Here is a 13,708-nt window from a genome sequence, read left to right on the forward strand (position 1 = left end):
AAAAAGGGGCAGGAGGAGGAGTGGTTGTCACGAGCCCGGAGGGATTCAAAGTCTATTTCGCCCTTATGTACCAGTTCCATCCAACCAACAACGAAGCCGAGTACGAAGCCTTTGTTAACGGCTTACAGTGTGCTCGGGACTTGGGGGCTGAATACATTCGGGCTCAAACGGACTCCACGCTCGTGGTCGGGCAGGTTCTCGGGGATTACGAAGTGAACGGAGAGCGTCTAAAACTATACTGAGACCTGGCCATGGAGAAGCTTACCCAGTTCCGGGGGTATACCGTCCGGCACATACCCCTGTTGGATAACGCCGATGCGGACATCTTTTCCAAATTGGCCCAAGATGCCCCGGAACACATGTCGAAGATTGCTCGGATTCTGGTGATCCCAAGACACAGTATCCATCGCTTGTTGGTCAATCCAATTCAACCGGTAGAAGACAATTGGATCACCGATCTGAAGGACTTCCTCGAGCACGGTCGACTTCCAGACGATCCCCAGCGTGCTCGGAAGGCAAAACTTAGAGCCCCGAGGTTCCAAGTCTTGGACGATCGTCTTTACAGGCGATTGTATGGAGGCCCTCTTATGCGTTGCTTGACCGCATTTGAGGGCGATTTGGTACAGCAGTTTTAAAATGTTGTCGAAACCTGCTATATTCTCGATAATTTCAATCTGGTAGGGAATATCCCGACCGACATAGCTTTACCCCGACCGGTGTGCCTTCGTCCTTTTCTTCTTGTCTTTGCAGGTAACAGGTCGGGTTTCTTGTGAAAGACGCGGTCGGGATCCGACTGGGAGTTACCCGAGCGGCAGTGTCGACCACCAAGCGATAGCCCTTTTGCGAGAGAGCTGACGAGGGGCACGTGGCGGCTCCACGCGTTGACAGGCAGGGCACCCGGGACAACGACACGTGGTTGCTACGTGGGAAGCATGCCGAACGGCCGGATTTGTGTCTCCGGCTCCGCGACTATAAATACCCGCGATAGCGACAGTGTGAAGGACTTTTGGACGATCGATAGGTTGTTGTTAGAGAATCCCGACCGCAGTCAGTCGGTACTCAGAGCAACCAAGTAGATTGTACTTAGGGCCTTCATTGATCAATAAGAGTTATTTACTTGCTTTAATTGGTCTATTACTTATTTAATTACCGCTTACGTGGCAATTAACACTATCACAATCATAGACAACGGTTTTTAACCGTTGTCTTATATATCAAAGACAAGTGTTTTAAACCGTTGTTTTTAACCTATTTAAATTTAAACATAATCATATAATAAAAATAATTTATCTAAACACCATCACCAAGTGTAGTTACACAATGTTCACAAGGTTCAAAATACACTGTTAGAAAATAATAAATTTTGTGGCTCAAACCTGTGGAGACCACTTCCATCCACGTCGCTATGCATGTCTTCACTTCTTGCACGTCATATTGCATGCCATCACCGATTGTTGCGGAGCTTCACGCAAATGCCGCATAGCTCTCTCACTTGTAATTGTATAAATAGTTGTTTAACTTTTGTAATTCATGCAACATCAATTCATTCATTCTTTCTTCTTTATCATACGTAGAGTATATATATATTCCTTTGTTTTCTCTTTATAAGAGATTAATATATATATATATATTTATATTTTCCCACTTTATTAATTTATTTTGTCATTTATTATATTCTCCCCTATTATTTAACTTCTATAATTCTCAATTTTCGATTCTTCGCTTCCGCATTATTCCGCTATATTCCTAACAAGTGGTATCAGAGCGGTTTAATTGAGAGTTATTTTCAAAGATGTCGACTGTTACTAAGTTCGATATCAAGAAGTTTGACGGGAAAATTAGCTTCTCTATCTGGAAGGTTCAGATGGAAGCCGTTCTAACCCAGAACGGTTTGAAGAAAGCGCTAGCTGGGAAGAAGAAGAAACCGGCTGCAATGACAGATGAAACTTGGGAAGATTTGGATGACAAGGCTCGTTCAACCATCCTTTTGTGCCTGTCTAAAGAGGTTATACGTGAGGTATTAAGTGAGACGACTGCGTCAGAATTATGGTCCAAGCTGGATACGCTTTACATGGCCAAAACTATGGCAAACAAGCTACGCCTGAAGGAGCGTCTATACACAATCTGCATGACGGAAGGTACTTCGATTAAATCTCATTTGGATGAATTTAATTCTATTTTATTGGACTTGGAGAATATTGATGTCGTAATTGAAGATGAGGATCGTGCTGTTTTATTGCTTGTCTCTCTCCCTAAATCATACATGCATTTCAAAGAAATTATGCTGTATGGTAATAGTAGTAACACCCTTACTTTCGACACTGTTAAGTCAAACCTATTGTCCAAAGAAAAGTTTGATTTTGAAATTAAGTCTGAGGACAAAGGAGAAGGCTTAATTGTAAGGGGTCGTTCACTTGAAACAGAGAGTAGCAATAAAAAATCTAGATCCAAGTCCAAAGGACGTAAGTCCAACAAATCCTGTAAGTACTGCAAGAAGCAGGGTCATGATGTGACTGAATGCTTCAAGTTGAAAAACAAACAAGAGAGAGAAAAGAAGTCTGCTGAAGCTAGTGTTGTTGAAAGTGATTCAGAAGGTGATGTTATGTTATCTGTTAGCTCCGGTGACAAACGGAGTAAAACTGAGTGGATTCTGGACTCTGGTTGTACATTCCACATGTGTCCTCACAAAGACTGGTTCGTCTCTCTAGAACCGGTTGATGGTGGAGTTGTCTTGATGGGTAATGATACCCAATGCAAGGTTAGTGGAATTGGAAGTGTTCAGATTAAAACTCATGATAATGTTGTCAGGACTCTTACCAATGTTCGGTATATTCCTGATTTGAAACGCAATCTGATATCCTTGGGCACCTTGGAATCTCTGGGGTGCAAGTACATAGCTGAAGGTGGAGTTCTGAAAATCATAAAAGGCTCTCTTGTTCTCATGAAAGCTTCTTGTTCTGGAAGCTTGTACGTGTTGCATGGCAGTACTGTGACAGGTTCAGTAGCGGTATCCTCATCGATGTCTGATGCGGATCTCACTCAATTATGGCATATGCGTCTGGGACATATGAGTGAGAAAGGCATGCATCTCCTGAGCAAGAAAGGCTTCCTTGGTGGTTCAGGTACGGGTAAATTACAATTTTGTGAGCATTGTGTTTTTGGGAAACAAAAGAGGGTTAGTTTCTCTACTGCTACACATCGTACCAAAGATGTATTGGAATATATACATTCCGATTTATGGGGACCGACTAAATTCCAGTCTATGGGAGGCTGTAGATATTTTATGTCTATTATTGATGACTTTTCTCGTAAAGTCTGGGTCTATTTCCTGAAACATAAAAATCAGGCATTTTCTATTTTCAAGACGTGGAAAATACTCGTTGAGACTCAGACAGGTAAAAAGGTCAAGAAGCTCAGGACAGACAATGGCTTGGAGTTCTGTGAGTCAGATTTCAATGACTTTTGTGCAGCAAATGGAATCGCCAGGCACAAGACCTTGCCTGGTAAACCCCAGCAGAATGGTGTTGCCGAACGTTTGAACAGGACTCTATTGGAAAGAGCTCGTTGTATGCTCTCTAATGCTGGGTTATGGAAACGGCGTGATTTTTGGGCCGAGGCCGTTTCTACTGCTTGCTATTTGGTAAATAGATCTCCACACTCATCCCTTGATTTCAAAATTCCAGAAGAAGTTTGGTCAGGTAATCCTGTTGACTACTCTATCTTAAGAGTTTTTGGATGTCCTGCTTATGCTCATTCCAGTACGGGTAAATTAAACCCGAGAGCTGTCAAATGCATTTTCCTTGGTTATGCTTCTGAGTCAAAAGGGTATCGTCTATGGTCTCCTGATTCTCATAAAATCATTCTGAGTCGAGATATCACTTTTGACGAAAATGCACTACTTTCTTCTGAAAAAGATTCCAGTACAGATGAGACGCAGAGTACTGGTGATAAGGTGGAGTTTGATTTCAGGCCTAATGATAGTATTACTACCACTAATGGTAATACTAAAGATGATGCATCTACAAGTACCGCACCTCTCGTCGAGCCACAGCGAGAGTACTCTATTGCCCAAGATCGGCCTAGGAGGACAATTAAAAAACCTGCTAGGTACGCTAGTGACGATGAAACCCACTTGGTTGCTTATGCTCTTTCAGTTGCACAGGAGGTTGATGGTGATCCATCCTGCTATTCTGAAGCTATTTCCTGTGCCAACTCGTCCAAGTGGTTGGTTGCTATGCAAGAAGAGATGGAAAGTCTCCATAAGAATGAGACTTGGGAGCTGGTAGAGTTGCCGAAAGGTAAACGCCCATTGAGCTGTAAGTGGATTTACAAAAAGAAAGAAGGCATTCCTGGGGTTGAGAAAGCACGGTGGAAGGCACGGTTAGTTGTTCGAGGTTTTGATCAACGTGAAGGTATTGACTTTAACGAGATTTTTTCTCTAGTTGTTCGTCATACTTCTATACGTGTTCTACTTGCTTTTGTTGCTCTTTTTGATTTGGAGTTGGAGCAACTTGATGTAAAGACTGCTTTCCTACATGGAGAGCTTGATGAAGAACTTTACATGTACCAACCTGAAGGATTTGAAGTTCCTGGGAAGGAACATTGTGTCTGCCGTCTACAAAAATCTCTTTATGGGCTAAAGCAAGCTCCAAGGCAATGGTATAAGCGGTTTGATGCGTGTATGTTGGGGCAAGGATTCTCAAGAAGCCAGTATGATAGTTGTGTCTATTTTAAAGAATTTTCTAAAGGGTCTTTTGTCTATTTGCTTCTTTATGTTGATGATATGCTCATTGCTTCCCCTGATATGTCTCTGGTTGATGAGTTGAAGTCTCAACTAAGCAATGAGTTTGAGATGAAAGACCTCGGTGCAGCAAAGAAGATTCTTGGCATGGAGATACACAGGGATCGTCAAGCGGGTAAACTTTATCTATCCCAGAAAAAGTATGTTGAGAAGGTGCTTGATCGATTCAATATGTCCACTTGTAAACCTGTGTCTACTCCACTTGGTGCACATTTTAAGGTATCCTCTGGTTCATGCCCTAAGTCTGATGTTGATGTGGCTTATATGTCAAAAGTTCCTTACTCTAGTGCTGTTGGAAGTCTTATGTATGCTATGGTATGCACTAGACCTGATTTGGCTCATGTTGTAAGTGTTGTGAGTCGTTACATGCATAACCCTGGTAAGGAACATTGGAACGCCGTTAAATGGATTCTACGGTACCTAAAGGGTACTTCGTCTTTGGGCTTGGTTTTTGATCGAAATTCTTCTGCATCTACTGACATTGTGGGCTTTGTAGATTCTGATTATGGTGGTGATCTTGACAGACGTCGATCGCTTTCCAGTTATATTTTCACTCTTTGTAATTGTGCTATCAGTTGGAAAGCTACGCTTCAGTCTATTGCTGCGTTATCTACGACTGAGGCGGAATATATTGCAGCCACAGAGGGTGTCAAAGAAGCTACTTGGCTACGAGGTTTGGTTATGGAACTTGGTGTTTCACAAGGTCACACTATTGTGTTCTCTGATAGTCAAAGTGCTATTCATCTCACCAAGAATGATACCTATCATGCCAAAACCAAACACATTGATGTCAGATATCATTTTATTCGAGATGTTGTAGCTGCGGGAGATATAGTCGTTCAGAAGATTCATACATTGGAGAATCCAGCAGATATGCTCACCAAGCCTCTACCTATTATTAAGTTCAAGCAATGCTTGAGCTTAGTCGGCTGTTCCAGTTGTTAATTTCCACAATGGATTTGATCCAAGGTGGAGATTGTTAGAAAATAATAAATTTTGTGGCTCAAACCTGTGGAGACCACTTCCATCCACGTCGCTATGCATGTCTTCACTTCTTGCACGTCATATTGCATGCCATCACCGATTGTTGCGGAGCTTCACGCAAATGCCGCATAGCTCTCTCACTTTTAATTGTATAAATAGTTGTTTAACTTTTGTAATTCATGCAACATCAATTCATTCATTCTTTCTTCTTTATCATACGTAGAGTATATATATATTCCTTTGTTTTCTCTTTATAAGAGATTAATATATATATATTTATATTTTCCCACTTTATTAATTTATTTTGTCATTTATTATATTCTCCCCTATTATTTAACTTCTATAATTCTCAATTTTCGATTCTTCGCTTCCGCATTATTCCGCTATATTCCTAACATACACAATAACTAATTACCAAGTCTAAATATCAAATTGACTATAAATATCAAGTATATATATTAAAGCATACCATATGTACACACCAATACGTGTGTATGATATTGACAGCAATTGACAGAAAGGAGTAACATCTTCTTCATTAACAAAGAGAGTACATGCTTCCCTAAAGACATTATGATCTAGAATTATTTTTATACTCTCTCTATCACCAATAAGAGCACGCTTGTAATAACAATATAGAAGTCATAATGACTTAGACATAGTTGATGAGTTCAACTCAAGCTTGTTGTCTTCGTAGCTAGATTTCTTCTTACATTGTTTCTAATATATAATAATTGTAAACATACACATATTAGCTAAATAAATAAATATACATAAGATAAGATGCATAAATGTATATATTTATCATATACTATGTAATTTACTTCATGTTGCATTCTTATAAATCTTGTAGGCCAGTTCACATGAGATCCCACCGCATCACCAACATTTTGACATGAACTCAACAATAAAAATAGCGAAGGGACATCCTTATCAACTGCTTGATCGGTGGCAACACACATGCAATCAATGGGCAACCTAGAATGTGGTTTCTAATATAAGCTTTTGATTAAATAATAATAGATTATTGTAGCAATTCATATAAACTTTCATAACAAATTTGTTACTTCTTTTATCTTTTTCCTTCAATGATAAACACTGAAACAATAATTTAGCAAGGAATTATCACCAGCATATGCACAAGGAAGAATTGCCTCATCTGCTCCTTTGGAGATGAGGAATATTTTTCCAGTTTGAGAGTTTTTGGCCACCACAGACATTCTCTTCCTGTCAAAAGTAAGGGTACTTAAATATTGAAGACAATGCACTATCAACTTAAAAAAAGAAACTATACAAAAAAACAAACTCCAGCACCCTATACAAGCATGTTATTGTTCTACCAAATGGAGATATCTCTAGCCTCCTTATTTTTTGTGTCAAATTTCATTAAATGCATCAAAGGTGCAACTCAAGTACACCAAACATGCAAATTCCCCTTTTCTCTTCCTCTCAGACTTTGGTAGTCTCAAATGTGATGTTGGCTCTCTACTGCCTGTGTTTTTACTCGGTCCTTGGATTCATTGCTTGGACTTGACTCCCATAAGAAGAATATGGTAAGAAATTTAATGTAGACAGAAAGATGTAGCAGAAAATCTAACAAAAGCATAACTGCAACTCTGCAACAATCTAGCATGTCAGATCCATATTATTTGTAAAATCCTTTTATGATAAAATTTCTTAAGCAAGTATTCTAAGATCAAAATGTGGTCAGCTCTTATAAATGAATTGAAACAAATTAAAGGTCATGGATTTAAATAATACCAAAGTAATATATAATCACATGTATCAATGATATTACAATTCAAAATAAATAAATAAATAAATAAAATATCCTAATAGGAATCATGGAAAGGGGAGATAAACTAAAAGAAAGAAAGTCAAATCTTACCATTCTTACCTTTTACAGCATCTCCATTCTCACTGCCATAGAAACTTCCATTAACAAAACATCTTTTAAAAATCATTTTATTTTCAGTGAGTGTCCCTGTTTTTTCAGTCACAAACTAACTAAATAATCCACAACTAACCTAGGGTTTAAGAACATTAATAGCTTTCAAATATGGAAATTCAATAATACAATTAAGAAATTAGGGATTAGAGTTAAAAAACTGAGGACTAACCTGTAGGAACTTAACAACGAGGGAGGAAGCCGGGAAGAGGGACGACGGTGGTAGAGGAGTCTAGGTGTAGTTGTATTTTTTATCAAAAACTTTGTAGTTAGGTTGTGATGGTCACAATGATGTAAAGTAATGTACAATTGTATCATTATAGAAATACATACACCAAGTGGCTTGTAGTCCATTGGTATTGGGTTGCTCCCCTAAGTGGGAGGTGTAAGGTTTGAACTTCAGTTGAGGCAAATAATGTGTATATGTAGGGTATCCCCTTCCTTATAATAAAAATTATAAAAATACATACAAAAAATATTAATAGCATGCAAAATCATAATTAAAATATTGAGTCTTGTTCTAAATAATCAAAAGAAGATTAATTAAACGAAAAAGAAAACAAATAAACTTAACCTAAATTTGTTTTTTTTTTTAATTGCAAGATAATGATTTTCAAGGTTTCTGATTTATAATCTTTGATGCTCAACTTTGAATACTATATATTTAGTTGAGCTAATTATTTGACCAAAGTTTATATTAAATTTTATATTCTATGTATTGTATTTTTTTAAATACCTTCCAACATATTCGTAGTATATATTTAACAATTATGTCAATTTTGATTGAGATATGATTCGAACCTAAGACATTTCTTATATAACTTAATGAGTAAGTTAAAATAATAAATAGTTAACGGAATATTCCGTTAGTGAAGTTTATACTATCGGAATGCAGGGCCGGTCCTATCATTTGATAGGCCCAGGGGCGAGGAAAAAAAAAAAAAAAAATTGGACCGACCCCGGTTAATATATATTTCATGCCTAAAATTTAAATTAAATAAGGAAAAAATTATATTTTTATAATTATATTATTTTTTTTAGTTATATGAAAATAAATATTAATTCTTTTTATGAACGAAAAAATAAATAAATATTACACACGGGAATATGTTATTAGTAACCACCACTTAAGAAAAAATTATGAAGGAAAAAAGGAATGAAAATCAATTTCAATTCTTTTTATGAAGGAAAAGGGAAATAAAATACTAGGAAAAACGAAATGAATATATTAATATTTTACTGGAAATATAACACAATTTTTCCTACCAAAAAATTAGTAACCAACAAATAAAATATTAGGAAAAAATTGTAAAGGAAAAAAAATATGGCAATCAATATTTATTCTTTGTATGAAGGAAAAAAGAAATGAACATATTCAAAAGGAAAAGAAATATTAGAAAACGAAATGAATATATATTAATATTTCACTGTAAATATAATCGACAATTATATTATGATAATTATATGAATTAAATAATAAGTAATTAATTATTAATTATATTAATAAATAGTAATAATTAATATTTAATAATTATAGTATAGACAAATTGATATTGATATGTATTGCCTGAATATAAAAGGGTCACGAACTCATTTATTTTCTACCATTATATACTTTTAATTCTTCTCTTATATTTCTCAACTTTCTCTTTATTGTTTAGTAATGAAGTCAAATTTTGTCACTGCCTTTGATCTATCTTCCAAGACAAGGAAAAACTCTATAGGCCTTCAGTTGACGCGTTGTTATTTGTCCAGAGAATATCAACGCACAGTCGTCAAGGCGTCAACCACCAAACTCTAGAGTGCTTATTTCATGACTCTAAGGTACATATTGCATTTATATATTATTTAAACATCACTTTATTTTTGTGATATTACATTAAATATCAATTAATATTAATATTTATGTTGTATGTTGTATGTTGTATATTCTATACAAATAATTTATATAACTGAGTTGCAAGCTAAACAAAGAGCTAATTAGGCTAATTAATACAAATCATAAACACTGCTATATAAAATCTCTAAAGTTTCAGCACCGGATGCGTACATCTACACGTTGGCTATTAATTGAATAATTATTTGTTCAAATTCAAGCATAGATAGCATCAGAAAACATAATCGACCCAACTCAATTATTCAATTGCACTATATAATATTTGGTGTTTTAATTTAAATAATTATATATCAATCCAAATATTTTTAATATATTACAACAAATCCATTCCGTGCATCGCACGGGGGCAAATACTAGTAACTTTAAATAAGATTAACAAGTTTTTAACAATTTTACACGACAATAATAATCATGAAAAAAATTCCAAGTGCTTTCCTTAATGCTATAAGTGCCTTCATAAATAAATAATTATTATAGTTTATAAAAATGAATAAATAATTTAAAATCGAGTCAATTTATAAACAATAACATTGTTATTATAATAAATAATAAATTAATTATTATTAAAAATTTATAAAACAACAAACATATGTGAAGCTAAAAATCTGTTTTTTGACTAGGAGCAAGAAATTAAAATATTTCAAAACGCAATAAAAAAATTTCAAAAATATATGAAACATAATTATCTAGATAAAATAGTTTGAATATAAAGCATATTATAAATCACACATCTTCTATATTTATATGATTTTTATAAATACTTTTTCTTTTAACTAGATAAATTTCAAACTTTTTTAGAATAATGTGAATATAATGACACATGATAGAAACTTCTATATTACATTTGATTAGATATTCATAATAAAAAGGTACGGAGTAAATTATCTTTTAATTTTTTTTTTCATAATTCAATCTCAAAATATATCATAGAACCCCCTCCGTCCTATTTTTATGTATCTTGTTTGGTTAACATCAGTTGATTGAAGTTTTTTTTTTTTTTTTAATTCAATATTTAATAATATGTTTAGTATAAGTATATAAAAATTTATAAATTTAGAAACTACATTAAAAATTTAATATAAATTTTTTTCAGAATATGTTTATGAAAATTTATATATTTAAACACAAAAAATCAATAAAAATAATTTTTTTAAACGAGACATTAAAATATAAGCAAAGAATTGAAGTAAAGTTGAGGAATTCTAAAATGTGAAGGGAAGGATTTGATCACCGGCCTTTGATTAAATGAAGTTAAAATTCAAATATCTTACTAACGAAGCTAATTCACCTTATTATAAAACATATGTTATAAATTACTTATACTCAATGCATATATAGTTATATACTATGTATAAGAGATAGGATGGGGCCCTCCCCCAAGCATGGGTCCTGGACAAGGGCCCAGCCTGCCCTTGCCTCAGGGCCGGCCCTGTCGGAATGCAGGGTTATTTAAAGGAAGAAAATATAATATAATAAAGAGTAAATAAGAAAAATCATAAAAAATATTAAAATTAAAATAATTTGAACAATTCAATTGAACAAATAATTACACCAACATATGTTTTGTTCTCGATTAAGGACATAACTTTATTGGCTTTTATTAGATTGGTAAATGTAGATTTTTTTTTTTTTTGAAGGCAGATGTAGATGTAGATATTATTATTTTTATAAATTTTTATTCTTTTTACTTATTAATTATTGCAACAATTAATAAACCTAATCATTAACCATAAATAATTATTCAAAACATTACTTATAATATCATATATTTATATTACTTAATGATTAATGATTCTTACTTCAATACGAACCATGAATAGTATTTCCGTCGTGGCCAATAGTCCAATAAACGTGTATTCCTAACCGCCACCATCAACTCTATAAATACAGTCCCATCATACCTCTCTCCCTCCCTCCCAAATCTTTTTCTAATCTCTCTTCCTCTATTCGTGATTTCATCCCTTTTATCTTTGGATTTAGGGTTCTTGCTACAAGGCTCTGGGTTCGCTTTGGCGATAGCTTTGGTTGGCTTTGGTTGTATTTGTCTCAACACGCCATCAGTTTGTTTTATACTGTGCTTCGATTTAATATTCTGGAGATTTAGTATTTGCGTTTATTGGTTGTTATTTGGATTCTGAATATTAATGGGTCTCTCTAACTTGATACTATCTCCATCACGATCTAATTTAATAGGATTCCTTAATATTCCGGCGACATCTTAAGATACGTGCGACTTAGTTTGTCTTTTCTCTTCTCTGTTTTTGGGCGATCAAGATAATTACCGGGTGAATTCTGTAGATATTGATTGGTATGGAGTTATCTGGTTGAACGGTGAGTTCCGGTGACCGGTGTCGGATTATTGATGTGTTATGGCGTTGATGCATATGAACTAAGTGGTTCTCTCGGTTTTGTTGATGCTAGGTCCATAGCTATGCCAACAGTCTAATTGGATCGGATCCCTTATTTATACTGGCCAGCTACATCTAACCATTTTTTTTTCTTCTCTTTTCTTACCTTTGTTTTGGGGTGATCAAGATGATTACTGTTGAGGTTTATAAAATTTCTGTAGATGTTGAATGCTATGGAGTTATTGGGTTGAGGAGTGAGTTCTTGTAACGGATGTGGATTGTTGGCTAGATACAGTCCTTGAGATGTTCGGTTTGGTGTTATCAAACATCTTTCTTCTTATTCATCTGTTGATGTGTTATGGCGCTGATGCATACAAACTAAGTGGTTCTCTGGATTTTGTTGATGCTAGGTACATATCTATGCCATGATCTTCAAGATTAGATACTATCTAGATTGCCATATTTATGCCATGATCTTCAAGATTAGATACTATCTAGATTGCCATCTAATTGGATCGGATACCTTATTTATAATGGCCAGCTACATCTAACATTTCTTTTTTCTTTCCTTTGTTTTGGGGTGATCAAGATGATTACTGTTGAGGTTTATAAATTTTTTGTAGATGCTGACTGCTATGGAGTTATTGGGTTGAGGAGTGAGTTCTTGTAATGGATGTGGATTATTGGCTAGATCCAGTCTTTGAAACGTGTTCGGTTTGGTGCTATTATCTCTTATCGAACATCTTTTTCTTGTTCATCTGTTGATGTGTTGTTATGGCGCGGATGCATATAAACTAAGTGGTTCTCTGGATTTTGTTGATGCTAGGTCCATATCTATGCCATGATCTTCAAGATTAGATACTATCTAGATTGCTATCTAATTGGATCGGATACCTTATTTATAATGGCCAGCTACATCTAACATTTCTTTTTCCTTTCTCTTTTCTTTCCTTTGTTTTGGTGTGATCAAGATGATTACTATTGAGGTTTATAAATTTTCTGTAGATGTTGATTGATATGGGGTTATTGGGTTTAGGAGTGAGTTCTTGTAACGGATGTGGATTACTGGCTAGATCCAGTCTTTGAGATGTTCGTTCTGGTGTTATTAAAATCTCTCATCAAACATCTTTGTTCTCATCCATCTATTGATGTGTTATGGCACTGATGCATATAAACTAAGTGGTTCTCTCGGTTTTGTTGATGCTAGGTCCATAGCTATGCCAACAGTCTGATGATCTTCAAGATTAGATACTGTCTAGACCGCTATCTAATTGCATCGGATACCTTATTTATAATGGCCAGCTACATCTCACCTTTCTTTTTCCTTTCACTTTTCTTTCCTTTGTTTTGGTGTGATCAAGATGATTATTGTTGAGGTTTATAAATTTTCTATAGATGTTGATTGCTATGGAGTTATTGGGTTGAGGAGTGAGTTCTTGTAACGAATGTGGATTATTTGCTTGATCCAGTCCTTGAGACGTGTTCGGTTTGGTGTTATTGCTTGATCCAGTCCTTGAGATGTGTTCGGTTTGGTGTTATTATATCTTATCAAACATCTTTGTTCTTATTCATCTATTGATGTATTATGGCGCTGATGCATACAAACTAAGTGGTTCTCTGGATCTTTGCCACGATCTTCAAGATTAGATACTATCTAGATTGCCATCTAATTGGATAGGATCCCTTATTTATAATGGCCAGCTACATTTCTTTTTCCTTTCTCTTTTCTT

The sequence above is a fragment of the Ipomoea nil genome, unplaced genomic scaffold (genome assembly GCF_001879475.1).
Source record: "Ipomoea nil cultivar Tokyo-kokei standard unplaced genomic scaffold, Asagao_1.1 scaffold1977, whole genome shotgun sequence".
Classification (NCBI taxonomy): Eukaryota; Viridiplantae; Streptophyta; class Magnoliopsida; order Solanales; family Convolvulaceae; genus Ipomoea; species Ipomoea nil.